Genomic DNA, 14,415 nt, shown 5'->3' with positions numbered 1-14,415 from the left:
CTGCCCGTCGGGGGCCGAGCAGGGCGACGCGGCGGGCGGCGAGCGCGAAGAGCTGCTGCTGCTGCAGAGCACCGCCGAGCAGCTGCGCCAGACGGCGCTGCAGCAGGAGGCGCGCATCCGCGCCGACCAGGACACCATCCGCGAGCTCACGGGCAAGCTGGGCCGCTGCGAGAGCGGCCTGCCACGCGGCCTCCAGGACGCCGGGCCCCGGCGCGACACCATGGCCGACGGGTCCTGGGACTCACCCGCACTCGTGCTGGAGCTGGAGGACGCCGTGCGCGCCCTCCGGGACCGCATCGATCGCATCGAGGTGAGCGCCGCCCGCGCCGTCGGGGAGCCGGGTGGGAGGGGCGCCCGGGCGGCGGCCGCGCTCGCAGTGGTTCGGGTGCTGGGCGGCCGACCCGGAGCTGCGGGACCCTGGGGAGGTGCCCGCGAGTCTCCGAGCCTCGCGTGTCCCATTCGTGTTACTGGGATAAGCGTTCCTTCTCGCGGGCAAGACCAGAAGGTAACGGGAGGGGACGCAGAGAAGCATCTGGCCCAGTGGGAGGCGCAGAGGACACCTGAGAAAGGCTTATTCCGTTCCTTTCTCCTCTCCAGGCTCCGAGCCTCAGTGTCTGCATCGGTAAAATGGGTGTAACAGTATTCACTTGTATTGGGGGTTGATTTCGATCAATTGATAAGACGGGAAAATGCTTGGCACGACCTAAGTGTTAATTAGATGAGTTTTCGTTTTATTCTTCCATCACCTCCAAAGCGGCACCAGCTCCATACTCACTCTCTATGGTCCTGAGAGAGGACGCGCTATCCAACAGACTTCAATCCCCTGCACATGCCTAAGAGCATGAGAAGAAAGGGCCCCTAAGCCAAACCGAGGTGCCCCTCACCTATCCCCTACTCCCCAGCCCACCTCAGACCGACAGCCGGAGCCAGCCGGAGCCAGCCGGAGCGCACATGCACCCCCAGCCACCGATACCCGGAAGTCTCCAGCTCTGGGCTGGGTAGAGGGGGCCCCACCTGGTTTTCCTCCTCTGCTCACATCTTCCTGGTGTCGTGGCTCAGGCTCCTCCAGGGCATGAGGCCCTGCAGGGGGAGTTGTTCTTTGGAGAGGTGTGACCCCTTCTTCCTGGTGAGAAGCTATTTGGGGTTTCCCAGAGGGGCAGCTAGACAGTCAGACTAGGCAGAATAGACAATTGGAGACACTGACCACCCCCAGCCATCACTGATTTCCAGACCCCAGGAAGAGGACTAGCATGCTTTGAGGGCTTAACGAACATGCACACTGGATCTGAGGAAAGAGGGTGGAGATAGAGGCCTTTGGAGGAACTACCCCTCTGTGACCTCCCGCAAACAGCTCAGGTGGCAGAGCAGAGGGAGGAAGCGAATGCAGGAGACCCCCCCCCCCATCCCTGGCATAGCAGCAACACAGGGGATGCTCTTGGCCCATGGCCCTGCCAGGAGTCTGTGCTGGTGTGGGTACCAACTCCACAAGGTGTCACAGTGGCAACCAGGTGACCATCACAGTCAGCCACCTCACAGATGAAAAGACAGGGCTCAGAGACCCCCACTAAGGTCACAGTTCTAGTGAATGGCAGGAAGGATGCCCCAGGGTCTTGTCTGCCAGGCCAGCACCCTTTGTCCCCCGTGCCAGCTCTGCGGGGGTATCTAGAATGAGAGACCCAAGAGCAGGAACATAATCACCGAAAATGAGCAGGGAGTGGGGAGCCTCAGTTTCTTCACCCGTAAAATGGGGATAATAACAGCACCTGCTTTATTGACATGTTAGGATTTTGTAAGTTCATCTCAGAAGGTTTTGAAACAGTGCCTGGCACAGTTAGCTCTCAGTCCATTTGAGTAATTACTATTTTTATCAGTAAGTATAATATTACTGAGGTTAGTTTCTTTTTAAATACAGTCAAAAAACAAAATGGGAACAAATACTCCTTTTAGGAAACAGATTATAAAAATGTGGGGGGGGAAGACTTCATTTTCTGTAAACTTCCTTCTTTCCTGCCGTAGCACCCCCCCACCACAGATGGCACAGGTGCTGCCCCGTGTCTGGGACTGGCAGGCTGGGCTTGCCCTGGACCTGTTCCCCCAGCACCTGCGGCAGTTGGCAGAGTGGACGCCCCTCTGGTTAGCTGGCTGAGGTTGGCAGGAGATCCTCACGGCTGGCCTTTGGCACCAGGTCAGCTTCCTGGTTGGGGGAACCCTGGCTTCCTCCACGGACACAGCCTCCTGCTTTCTGAGTGCGGTGGATGTGGAGAGAGAGAGGTAGGGGGCTGCCTTTGGAGCCAGCCTGAGGGGCTTTGGGAAGGGCTGGCCTCTGGAGCTGGACAGACTTGGGGTCAGACCTCTGGGGTCAGCCGGACCTAATGCTTCCTCTAGCCCCTGTCCAGTTTCTCCTCTCTCTTCTCATCCAGTATCATCACAAGGAAGCCCTCAGATTCCCAGGGTCCCTTCCTCAGCACCCGCTCCCTCTCCCACCATGACACACTGACCATACTCCTGTTGCAGTCACCAACGTTGCTAAATTAGGTGAGGACTTTCCATCCTAGTCTTGGATCTCTCGCAGGCATCTAACCCCTCGGATTACTCCCTCCTTCTCCAAGTCTCCATGCCCTTGGCTTTGGCACCAGCCTTTCCACCTTGCTCTCTGAATATTGCTTTTTGGCTCCTTACGGGGTTTTCTAACCTTTGCACCCCTTCTGATGGCCCTCTCACTGTCCATGGGCAAACTTAGCCACCCCAGAGCTTCCAACAGCTCACTCCACTGTGCCCCTCCAGCCCAGACTGCCCTCCAGGGCTCCAGGTCGGTAGGTCGAGCTGAGATCCTGGACGTCTTATCCTCTAACCTCGCTGTGTTCCTGCCTGAACTCAGCAACCCCCAAACCCACTTCTCAGGTGTAAACCTGGAGCCATCCTTGGCTTCTCCCTCCCCCTCTTAGTTCCTGTTGTCCTTATCTCTCTGTGGGTGCTCGCATCAGCCTTCTCACTGGTCTCCCACTTCCAGGGCACTCCTCCATGTGTCCTCTTCCGGGCAGCCCCAGGGATCCTCAAGTCCCTCCATGGGGCTCCCTGGTGGAAAGGTCTTTGGTGTGAAGTCCTCAGTCTGCTGCCGTGCTGCCAAGTTGGATCTAGCCCAGCTCTCCAGATCCACCTCCCAGGTCTTTTTTGCCTCTGCCTTAGATCACCCCCAATGCATCCCTGCTCTTCATTGAAGAATCTGCTTTGAGGACACCTCTTCCTGGAAGCCCTCTGTGATCATACTCTGTTCCCTCTCTTGCTCCCATAATCCTCAGCACCTCCCCACCTCCATCCCTGCCTGCATGGCTCTGAATCCCCCTCCTCCTCCCCACTGAGAGTACAAAAGGAAGGGTCGGTCTGGCTGGTTGGTCCCATCCCCCCCAGGCCTCAAGTGGGAGCCACATTCCAGGGCTTAGGAAGAAATTGTTTGTGTTTTCTTTTCTATGATTCTGTTGTTATTGTTCATTGAAAAAAAGTCCAGAGGTTTTTGGAGGGAAATCGTATTTAATTCCACCACCTTGTTATCCTTTTTGACTGGTCCCTGGGTGACACAAATGGTTCATCTGACTGCTAACCTCAAGGTTGATAGTTCAAACTCACCCAGCAGCACTGCAGAAGACACGCCTGGCAGTCTGCTTCCAGAAAGATTGCAGCCAAGGGAACTCTATGGGGTGGTTCTGACCTGTACTACACAGGGTTGCCGTGAGTCAGAGATGACTCCACGGCAGCGGGTTTAGTTTGGTTTTCCTTTACCCCTTTGTGCAGCCCCCTGTCAGCCCTTGTCCGAATCCAGACATTGTTACAGTTTCGGTAAGTACTGTTCTCATGTTGCCATAGTTCCCTGGAATTCATCTCTGGCTCCCCCATCCATTGGTCACTTGGCCTGCCTCCGCCTGATGGAGATGTAAGTTGTTCCTACTTCCTCTTCTCGATGCTCATCACAGGATTAATTTCATACAGATAGTTTTTTTTTTTTTTTTTTCCTCCTCTTTGAGTCTGTCGAGTTGTTTCTCTAGGCTGAACTCCCAGGAGTGGTATTACTGGGCCAGAGGATATTGACTTTTTATGACCGTGGCCAAGAACCACTTTCCAAAAGGTTTGGACCATTTGTGTGGCAACCAGCCATACATGCAAGCTCCAGTTTTCCATTTTTGTACCAATTTAATATATGGGTAAAATGAAACCTCAAGATGGGTTTAAGCCACGTTCCTTTGACATATGCCACATCTTTAACCCAGCATATGTGGAGTGGGAGCTGTGACAAGGGACACCCTGCTGGTGTTTACAGAGGACCCTGGATTCAGGAAGCCACAACTTTTGCTTTAAAAACAGTTCCAGCTCACACTAGCTGAGCACTTAGCACTTACTTAGCACTTGCTGGGTGTCGGGCACTGTGCTTTATCTCATTTCATTCTCAGAAAAACCCTAGGAGGAAAGCACTCTTCTCTCTCCCTTTTATAGAGGAAGAAACCAAGGTTCAGAGAGGTTAAGAAACTGGCCCAACGTCACACAGCAGTGTAGTTGGGATTTGAACTTGGCAGTGTCTAGCTCCAGGGCTGTTGTTTGTCATCATTTGCTCTAGACCCAGCCAGAGGGGGTTAGAACTTGCTCATCTCTGAGAGACTAAAGCAGATGGATGAAGGTATAACTCTTGTTCTATACTGCCCTGGACCATTTCTCTCTCAGAGCACCCAGAGCAAGTATGACGGGGCCAGTTTCTCAAAGGCTTGTCCTGACAGCCGGTGAGATGATTAGGAAGCTCACCATGGGAGTGACAGCTAACGCTCATTAGGCATTTACTGTGTATGTATTTGCTTATTTTGTGTATTCAGTCTTTGGCTCTATGAGGTAGCTGGTACATCCCTGTTCTGGTTACTTCATGCCGCTCTAACAGAAGATACCACAAATGGGATGACTTTAACAAATAGGAGTTTATTCTCTTACAGTTCCAAAGGCTAGAAGTCTGAGTTCAAAGTGCCAGGCTCTAGGGGCTAGGTCAAAGCCCCTTGACCTTGGGCTTCAGCTCTGCCTCCTGTTCCTGGCCCACTGGAGCCAGAGGTATCTCTTCACTCAGGCAGCTGCTGTCTGCTAAGGCTAACAAGCCCAAGGTCGACAAATAAAATGAATGGTACAGTCCCAATATTACTAAACAACACAGCAGGCCACTAATTCAAGTCCACAGACAGCCCCAAGATCAGTAGGAAACGTGGCAGGCTGCTAAATGAAGACTCAACTACATGCAGAGTCCGAGCGTGCCAAAAATCTGCAGACCGTTCCCAAAGCTTCTCCTTATATGTGGGAAGCAGGCCACATCCCTAAAGCAGCTATTCAGCTGCTCACAGCAGATTCCAGTGTGGAGTTGATTGCCAGTCTCCTCACGGGGAATAACTACCACCAGCTGTCCAGCCACTGAAAACCAGGCCCAGCCAAGTTGACACATAACCTTTACCACCTTTCCCATCTTACAGCTGAGGAAATGGCACGTCCTGGAGCGTGAGGGGCACCGAATCAGGCAGTCGCCTGCTTCCGACTTCAGCTTCCCTCCCTGTAGGATGACTCCCCTCCTGTGCTGAAAGTTTGCTGAATGCTAATCATTTCCTGCTCTGGGCCTCAGTTCTCTTCTCTGTGAAATGGGTGGGAAGAGGTTTGATCTGGGATCCCTTTGGGCTCTAAAACTCTGGGTCCTTGGGCAGATGCCTCCTGAGTAGTCATTGTGGGCACTGTGCCTGCGTGCCCGTGTGTGACCAGCCCCCGCGGCCCCACATACCAGCCTCAGACCCCCAGTTCTAGGAGAAAGCTGTAGCTAAAACATAGCAGCTGAGAAGATTGATGGCTGCCTTTTCTGAGGTCTCTTGATGGCTCTTGCTCTTCTCTTACATTGCTGCCCATTCTGGATGCTAGTTTTTGGTGTGTGCTGGCTTCCTGGCCCTGCCCCTTTGTCTGGGAATAGGGGTGTGAGAGAAGGAGGTGACCACGGCCCAGCAGAATGTGGGGAGCGGCTGCTGGTTACTGGCCTTCTCTCTGAGGGTGTGGAACCACAGTGTCCTCCCTTGGTCCCCCCAGCCCCTGCTTTGCTCGCAGTGTGGAACCGTGTTCCAGCTACAGACTCAGGAGCCGGACTGCCCAGCCTCACGTCAGGGGAGAGTCCTGTGACCTTAGGCAAGCTGTGAGCTTTTACAGCCTGTTTCCTCATCCGTAAAACAGACACAGTAGTAGGACATTTGGCGTAGCGCCTGTCAGGGAATAAAATTGCAGGAGAAGTAGCTGGTATTAGGATGTGGGGAGCTGGACCCCAGCTGCCTGCTGGCCCCTTCCCTTGCCCTGATCTCACCCCATCTCCGGGTGGGGCGCCCACACTGGGAGACCCTTAGCTCCCTACTCCAGCCTTGGTGACACCTGAGTGCTGGGTTTTTTAAGCCCTGGCTCTGCTGTCTGCTTGCTGTGACCTCGGACAACTCCTTCTCCTCTCTCAGCCTCAGTGTCCCCATCTGACAAAGGGGAGGGGGTCCTGGAAGCTCCGGGCCCTCTCTTGCTCTGCTGTCCTGTGGCCTGGAAGCCTCTGGTCCCCAGGAGACCTTCTTCTAGGAGACGAGACCCTTCCTGCTTGTTCTTCCCAGCCCCACGGGGGCTGCTTGGACAGAAGGCAAGGCCTTACCTGTGTGATTGTGTTTTTTAGATATAACTTGCATTCAAACTATGTAAGATTTCACATTGCTCGCTTATAAAGGAGACAAATGCAGCCATCACTGGAGAGGGGTGTGTGTGTGCAGGCCACGCCAGGTGACGCTGTCAGAGAGGGTGACACCAAAAATGACTGTCTATAAACTTTTGTGCAGTGTTTCAGTAGAAATTTATTCTTTTTTATAAAAATATCCGTGTTGTTAGTTATGACAACAAAAACGTTTTTTGTTAGCTTGGCTTACGTGTATCGATATACCTACAAGGCAAAAACTCCATGCTAATTTACTATCTGAACCTTCTAATGTGCTCTGGTCAGAGCTGTCAGTATTTACCCAATGACGGTGATGTTTCAAATCATATCGTTTCTTCTGCACACGCTACGGGCACATCCTGTTGTTTTCATTGTTGCCAGTGTTGTTATAGTCGCTGATTTTGTCACACTCTTTGGTATTTTAGCTACAATGTCATGGTAAGTATTTGTGAACCTGTGTCAATAACTTTTGACGTTGTAATTAAATGAAAAGAAGGAATGGTATAAGGGAATTACAATTTATTAGTAACATTAGTACCAAAAGCATTACTAAGGATTCTTTATGGTCTGGTAGGGGAGGACATCTGTGGAGGGGGAACACCATGACTTACCACAGTGGGTAACACCAACCCTACACAGATCTTAAGTGTAAGTTCAGTGAATGCTTATGGACATGTGCAGCCCTGGAACTACCACCAGGTCAAGAATCAGAGCATGTCGAGTGTCCCAGGAGGCTCCCTTATACCCCGCCTCCCAAAGCCAATACTTCCTGGAAGGGGACCACTACTCTGACTTCTGTGCACATAGAGTTTACGTGCGCACGTGTTTGACCGTTACACAGTTGTACTCCTTTGTGTCTGGTGTTTCTCACTCAGCATCCCATCTGTGACGTTCAGGCATGTTGCGTGTGTCAGGGATGCGTTACTGTTCTGCCTCCTGTTTAGTTCTGTGCTGTTCCTGGCTGTGCAGCTTTGCTTTGTGGACATGTTGTTGTTCGTGCTCTGGCTCACGGGGACCTTCTGTAAAACAGAACGAAATGTGGCCTGGCCCTTTGACATCTGCATGATCATTGCTATTTCTGAGTCCATTGTTTCGACCACTGTGTCAGCTCACCTCACTGGGGACCTCCCTCATCTTCACCAACCTCCGCTTTACCAACTCTCATGTCCTTTTCTAGAGGTTGGTCTGTCCTGATAATATGTCCAGAGTAAGCCAGCCAGCATCTCACCATCCCTGCTTCTAAGAACACAGTATAAAAACCAAACGAAACCCACTGCCACCAAGTTGATTCCAACTCATAGCGACCCCTACTGTTTCTAAGGCGGTAAATCTTTACGGAAGTAGATCGCCCAGTCTTGCTTCTGCGGAGTGGCTGGTGGGTTTGAACCGCCAGCCTTCTGGTTAGCAGTCAGATGTCTTAGGCACTGTGCTACCAGAGCTCCTTAAGAACACAGCATGAATACACCTTGATTGATTTATCTGCCCATTCTACAGTGGACAGATATTGGAGTTGTTTCTAGTTTTAAGCCACTACAAAGAAAGTTTCTGTGATGCCTTTTGGTGGCTACCGGCCCCCATTTCCCTTGGGCACAAGAGCGGAACCGTGGGGTCATAGGAGAGGCATCCTGGCTTTAGTAGGCACTGCCAAACGGTTTCCTCAAGTGGTGGTCAGGGTTTCCACACCCACCTGCAGGATGCTTCAGGCCTCGTCCACCTTGCTCTGGTCGTTTAGAAAACGCTGCCATTCGGGTGGGCGTGTAGCGGTCACCGTGGTCCCACTTTTGTTCCCTGGTGACTCACGCTGCTGCGCGCCTTCTCCTGTGCTTACTGCCTGTTTTGTGGAGTGTTGGCCAGTTCCTGCCTGTGGGAGGTGAAATGAGGTCCTCACCCAGTGAAGGAGGCAGAGTGCCTCCCCAGAACAATCGTGATGGTAGGTCCACCATCCCATGGAACCCCAGGGCGAGGAGTGAGGCTGCCAACTCAAAGACCGACCAATTATGGACCCCCGTCACTTGTTTGTTCCAGGAGAAACTGAGGTCAGAGAGCTGAGCAACTTGCCCAAGGCCAGTAAGGGGGTGGTGGTTGTCAGATGCAGTCGAGTTGGCTCCGATTCACAGAGACCCTGTGTACAACAGAACAAAACACTCGTGGCCCTGAATGTATCAGGTGGTGTTTCACAGCTATTCCTGAAGTTTTCACTGACCAGTTCTTTGAGAAGTGGACGGCCCCTTCCTTCTTCCGAGTCTGTCTTAGTCTGGAAGCTCCGCTGAAACCTGTCCAACATGGGTGACCCCGCTGGTATTTGAAATACCGGTGACATAACCTCCAGCCTCACAGCAACATGCAACCCACCACAGTACGACAAGCTGACAGACGAGCAGGGGAAGAGGGGAGACTGGAAAAAAATCCAGCCCGTTACCTTGACACGATGTTGTCACAGCACACGTTGACAGATGCATGAGTGAGTGAGTGAATGAATGAATGAGTGAATGAAGCCTAGAGATGCTCTCGACTCTTCTCCTGTCCCGTGGGAGCATCTTAGCCCAGGAGGGTAAGCAGGCATTGGCCAGTTGGCCAGGGGCGGGGCTGTGGTAAGAAGAGGCCCCCGGGGTGAGAGGGCGCTTGGAGCCGTTGGGGAGCTGGGGGGACTGTTAATGGGAATGCAGTGCAGCTTGCTGGGGGGTGAGGTGGGTCATATAGTGAGGGCTGAGGCCAGCAGGTTGGGATGGGGACTGTTGAAGGATTTCAGCCAGGAGAGTGACAGGACTGTATTTGTGATGGCAGTGGCTGCCTCTGGGTTCCTGTGGCACAGCCCAGGGGATGGTGGTCTGGGCCAGGGCAAGGACAAAGGAGCCAACGAGATTATGGTTAAAACTCAGGGTTACATTCTGCCATTCAAGATTCCTCTTTTGGGTTTTTTTTTTTTTCCTTCTTCTTCTTTTTTATAAAATCGGTGTAGCTCAGGCATACAAGAAGCTGTAAAGAGTACCACCCACATGCTGACCCAGGCTCAAGGCCCAGACGTTGCTGCTGGCTGATGCCTTTGCAGACTGCCCCTCTCCCAGCTGCAGTCTGACCAGCCCTCAGCAGGGGTCCCCAAGCTCCTGAATTCGTGTTGATTTCTTTACTACCTGATTGTGGTCCCTTAACCATGTATGATAAGTTTTGAATGTTTGGCAGTTTTGTGTAAGTGCTATCAGACTGGGGTGTGTCCTTGTATAGCTTGTTTTTCTCCCAGTATATCCAAAACCAAACCTACTGCCATTGAGTCAATTCTGACCTATAGCAACCTGCATTGGGTTTCCAAGGCTGTAAGTCTTTTTTTTTTTTTTTCTTTTGTGATTTGGGTAAAAGTTTACAGAGCAAATTCGTTTTCCATACAGCAATTCACATATACTTTGTCTCGTGACATTGACTGTAATTTCCTACAGTGCAACAGCTCTCTTCCCACTTCCTTCCTATAGTTACCTCTTCCCTGTGTCCTTCTCTCCCACGCACTCCTGCCTCCTGAGATGTCTCCCTGTGCATACACAGCCCTTCTATTCTCCCATGACTGATCTCTCCAAGGAATGTATCTACCTGATGTAAATGTTCAGCTCATATGCCTGCCTTTTGTTTGGCTGGAAGCCCCAAGAGTGGATTCAATTCCAGACCTGAAGGGCAGCCAGGGGCCATAGTCTCAGTGGTTTCCCCAGGCTCTACCAGACCAGCAAACCTGGTCTCCCTTTTTTTTTTTTAAATGATTTTGAGTTTTGTTTCACAGTGTTCTCCCATTTTATCCAGGATCTCCGACACAGATCCCCCTCCAAGTGGTTGACAGTGGTAGCCGGATACCATCTAGTTTTTCTGGTCTCATAGTCATATAGGCTGTGGATCGCATGGTGTACCAGTCGCTGGGACTAATTGTTTCCATGAATGTTTGGTTTCCTTCATTCTTCTTTGCTCTGGACAAGGAGAGACCCATCATTGCATCTAGATGGCCTCTTGGCAGGCTTTTAAGATCCCAGTCACTACTCACCAAAGGATGTGGAACACTGTTTTTGTGTAGTCTGTTACGCCAGTTGAGCTTCACGTGAGCGATCATGGTCCCAAACACACAGGTCCAGCCGTTTGCTTCTCCAAGGCTGTAAATCTTTATGGAAGTAGATTGCCTCCTTGTCCTCCCTCAGAGCGGCTGGTGGGTTTGAACCGCCAACCTTCTGGTTAGCAGCCAGATCTTTACCCACTACACCACCAGAACTCCTTTCTCCTAATATAATGATTAAATATTTAGGGCTGGAGGTCAGGAAAGGCTTATTAGTAATATTACTTAGACGATAACTAGGTAACATATTATGTATAATACATATATCATTATATAACATTGTATTATAATCATGATAAAAATAGCTGACAGATGGCATGGCGCGTGCCTACTCTTTCCTAAGGGTATTACATCCGTTAGCTCATTGAATCCTCACTACAGTGCTGTGGGGCAGTGCCATCTTTGTGCCCATTTTGCCGATGGGGAAACTGAGGCACGAACCCTTATGTAACAAGCTCACTCTGTTGGTGGAGCCAGGGTGTGAGCCTGGGCAGTTACAGTAGGACCTCCAGGACTTGGGGGTGAGCGGATGGGGCAGACGAGGAGATGTGCCCGACTCTGCTGCCCCCAGCACCTGTTCCTGTTCCACTCTGCCCTGCCGCCCCTGGAGCCAGCCCCTGGGCTATCCCAGGCAGGGTGGACTGTACGGAGAGTCGGACCCTGACTCCAGAGCCCAGCACCTTCTCCCTGCTCCCCGCAGGAACAGTGCTGACCTTGGGACGGGATGAGGAGCTTGTCTTCTCTATGTCTATTCAGCCTTGGCTCTCCTCCCTGTTCCCATCTATGAAGCTGCCCACACCACCTGTGGGCCTTTCGCAGCCTCGCATGGCCTACTGGCCCTCAAGGTGGGCAGGGAAGCTGGCACTGCCCCGTGTGGAAGACCAGCAGACAGAGACCCCAACTCTCTGGGTAGGATGGAGGAATGGGCACAATTCCAGAATAGGGAGGGCCTGGGCTGGAGTCCTGTTTGGTGATTTTGCAGCTGTGTGACCTCTAAGCCTCAGTCCTCTGTCGGTAGAGCGGGCCTGCTTCCCGCCCCACGTTGTTGAGAGGGGCATGGAGTGTCTGTAAGGCCTTCTTTGTGTGTGCCTGGCTCAGCAAGTGCCGCGAGCCTTACTGCTACTAGTACTAATGAGCTCAGCACGTTAGCAGCTAAGCTGGGACTAGAACCCCGGGATCTGGCTCCAGGCCCAGGATATTTAACCACCTCCCACCCTGGACTCCCAGTGAGAGAGGCCGTGGGTTCTGAGCCCATCTTTTCCTGCCCATCAGCAGCTGAGTAGGGGTGATGGCATCGTCACCCGCCCCACTCTTTCCCCGTCTTGGGCCAGAGGCCCACTTGGCATCAGGCCGGGAGCCCACGCAGGCACAGCCTGCACCCGCAGCAGATGGGAAAGTGGGGCGGGGGGCGGGGAGTCGTGTTCTTCTGATTCAGACGCCGGGTGGGGAGGGGGCCACACTCGATGCGGCAAGCCCCCTCTCCCCCACCTTCCTGGCGCTGCGCAGAGCTGGCAACTCCGACAGAACAGCTTGTGAGCCCGCCCGCTCAGCCGTACTTGTCCTCCTCAATAGCCCTCGGTCCTGTTCCCTCCTGGCAGGTGTTTCTCCCTCCGAGGGGGGTGGGAGGCTTTGCTAGAGAGAAGCAGCACCAGCTCTGCCCAGCCATGTCATTGTAGAAAATTCTAAAGGACGCTGCCTTGGTTTCCCCATCTGTAAAATGGGATCAGCAAGCACCAGCCTCAGCGAGTGGCTGTGAGGATTCGTGTAAAATGCAAGCGCGGGCCTGGCACAGGAGCTCGGTCAGTCATGTGCCCCTCACGCCAAGCTACGCAGGGAGGGTAGGGAACGGAGTGCCAGGCAGGACAGGGTAGCAGGGGGTGCCGAGGAGACACTGCTCTGGCCCGTTCCAGTCCTGAGATGGACATGTGCCTTGTGAACTAATTGCCTGCACCAGGGAAGCCCAGGCATCTCCGACAGCAGGGAGGTTGGCCCTATACCCCAGTGGGCCATCCGCGGTCAAGTGAAGGCCCTGGGGGCAGCAAGCTGCCCTTCAGGTGATGTGACCAAGCCTCAGGGTTTGCATAATGCTTTTACAGTCCCCAAGAGCCAGTTCCCTCCACTCGTTCCTCCCATCCTTGCATGTGGGGTGAACAGAGGGGCAGTTTGTCTCATTTTATGGAAGGCAAGACTGAGGTTTTGTGTTTGGTTCATACCAGAGTCAGGATTCGTAGGGGTTAGAAGGAGCTGCTAAGACAGCAATGATTAGTGTCACAGGAGTAAGGCCAGGTGAGCTGAGCTGGTCACCCATCCGCCTCCCCCCTGCTTCAGCTGGCCTCCACCCCCGCCTGGTGGCCAAGCAGGCATCTGCGCTGATGGATGGCTGTGACCTCTTACCTGGGATGTGGGTGGACAATGCAGGTGGTCTGAGCCTCCGCCACCCCAGCTACGTCATGGGGTCCCTCCCCCGAGCCAGCCTGGACAACCCAGGGACTGGCGTCCCATTGCCACGTTTCACAGCCTGGAACGCAAGGTTGATCCTCACTCCCTTCCCAGCACTAGCAGATGGAGACGGGGAGGGGGAGGGCTGGAGACTTTGGAAAAAGCTACTCAAGGGTCCTGCTTAGGTTGCTAGGTCCACACGAGCACGTGTGCGCACAGACATACACGCACGTGCACGTGGGTGAGAGTTTGAACTGGTACCTGACTTCTGGCCCTTTGAGACAACCCACTTTTCCCATCTGAGCCACTCAGCAGAGATTGGAGACAGAAAGGACAGAGAAGGAGAAGGGTTCCCAGAGGAGCTGCAGGGCAGGTATTGGGAGAGGCCAGGGGTGGTGTGATCAAGAGCATGGGTTGGAGAGCCAGACTGCCTGGGTTGGAATCCTGGCTCTGCTGCTGGCTCTTAGTAGAGTTGGGGTGACTCTCACACACTGTCCCTGCTGGTGAAATGGGAGGCCAGCGGTACTTACCACACTGCAGATCCAGTGAGCAAATGTTTATGAGGCACCCCCTGAGGCCCAGGCCGGCCTGAGAGCTCCCCACTCTGGTCTTCCCATTACCCTCAGTGCTGGAACCCTTGGCCTTGAACTCCCACTCTGGGTAGGCTTTGGACTAGGTCTTTCGGCCACACCTCATCATTTAATCTTGACAACAGCCCTACAAGTTGGACATTCCAGGCCACATTTTATAGATGGGGGAAAGGATACTAGGGTGTCACCTCTCCCGAACCCCCCACACACACACACCCAGGGCAGAAAGAGAGGACCCCCTTGGCTCTTGCTCCAGACTTCCTGACTGCTGGGATCATAGGTTGGCATGGAAGCTTCTGAACACTGGTCCTCATTCTGAGCAGAATGGGGGGTTCTCAGCACACACCCTAAGCCACTGTGCTCCATTTCAATAAAAGGTCTATTTATTGGCATTTACCATGAACCCGTCCACCAGCCCTTCCCAGTAGGTAAAGTAGAAGTTTCATGATGAATGTAAGGAAACAGATCCACAGAGATCAAAGGATTTGCCCAAGGTCACATAGCAAGCTGGTTACAGAGCTTGAACTTTGGGCTGCCTGACTCCAGAGTCAGTGATCTTACCCTGG

At 53.1% G+C, this 14,415-nt stretch overlaps 1 protein-coding gene across 1 annotated transcript in view; it reads left to right on the top strand.

Annotated features, from left to right (window-relative positions):
• The window catches only part of LOC103197710 (neuronal pentraxin receptor), a 60,363-nt gene that overhangs the window by 39,089 nt on the left and 6,859 nt on the right, over positions 1-14,415 (top strand). The gene's annotated exons all lie outside the window — the stretch shown is intronic.

The sequence above is a fragment of the Orycteropus afer genome, unplaced genomic scaffold, assembly GCF_000298275.1.
Source record: "Orycteropus afer afer isolate SDZICR_OR568_19922 unplaced genomic scaffold, OryAfe1.0 scaffold00083, whole genome shotgun sequence".
In the NCBI taxonomy this organism is placed as follows: domain Eukaryota; kingdom Metazoa; phylum Chordata; class Mammalia; order Tubulidentata; family Orycteropodidae; genus Orycteropus; species Orycteropus afer.
Note: the sequence above shows the minus strand (reverse complement) of the source record. Positions and strands in the feature narration are given on the sequence as shown.